The sequence below is a fragment of the Ochotona princeps genome, chromosome 1 (genome assembly GCF_030435755.1).
Source record: "Ochotona princeps isolate mOchPri1 chromosome 1, mOchPri1.hap1, whole genome shotgun sequence".
NCBI classification, from domain to species: Eukaryota; Metazoa; Chordata; class Mammalia; order Lagomorpha; family Ochotonidae; genus Ochotona; species Ochotona princeps.
Window position 1 is genome coordinate 64,557,426 of NC_080832.1, and position 1,078 is coordinate 64,558,503.

The 1,078-nt window shown below is 33.3% G+C and overlaps 1 pseudogene; it reads left to right on the forward strand.

Annotated features, from left to right (window-relative positions):
• Positions 1 to 232: 232 nt before the first annotated feature.
• On the forward strand, positions 233 to 354 carry LOC118758368 (U6 spliceosomal RNA; annotated as a pseudogene).
• Positions 355 to 1,078: the final 724 nt, after the last annotated feature.

Consider the following 1,078-nt stretch of genomic DNA (forward strand, 5'->3'; position numbering starts at 1 on the left):
CTCCCTGCTTCTGGCCTGGGAAAGCAGTCGAGGATGGCCCAAAGCCTTGGGACCCTGCACCCGCGTGGGAGACCTGCAGGAAATTCCTGGTTCCTGGCTCCAGATCAGCACAGCACCGGCCGTTGAGGCCACTTGGAGAGTGAATCATCGGACGGAAGATCTTCCTCTCTGTCTGTCCTCCTCTGTGTATATCTGACTTTGTAATAAAAATAAATAAATCTTTAAAAACAATGTGCTTGCTTCAGCAACACATATACTAAAATTGAAACGATACAGAGAAGATTAGCATGGCCCCTGCGCAAGGATGACACACAAATTATATAGTAATGCATTGAGACTAGCTGCAAAATTTTTCACTTTGTATAGTAAAATAGTGACATTCAACATCAATAAACAAAGCCTAAAAGATAATAATGAAAACAGTTTGAGAGCTATGTATTTTTTTTTTCTTTTTGGCCGAACAATCCTTCAAACACAATAAACAAACAATGAAGTACAAGGATGCAAGGATTGTTATAATCATGACTTCATCCTCAGTAAATGATTGCAACAAAGAATGAGATTCAGCTTTCTCAGAGAAAGAATATACAGATCAAAAACTGATTATTCAAATTAACACATTGTATTTAATGCGTGGCAATATTACAATGAAAACATCGGAGAAGAATAAGAATTCCATAGAAGCTGACAACATAAAAATGACATTTTCAGCAAAATCTTTGAGACGAAAGAAGATAGGATATAAAAGCATTGCCTGTGTATTGAGTTATAATTACAGAAAAATCACTTATAGCAATAAGTAATCAAGTATTTAACAATACAAAGTTAAAACTTAAGATATTAGAAATAATTTATGATAGAAAGAAGGTAATGAGAAACGTGAAGCATTAATCTTTACTATTATTTATTTTAATGAAGTAACAAACTACAAGAAAGTCATGTAGTTACTTAAAAAAGGATAAATACAAAAGCAACAAATCGCAAAATAAAGACTATATTAATAGCATATTCATAAAGAGAAAAATTAATAAATCACAGTGAGGAAATTGTGCAAAATCATAGTAAGTAAAATGTAACA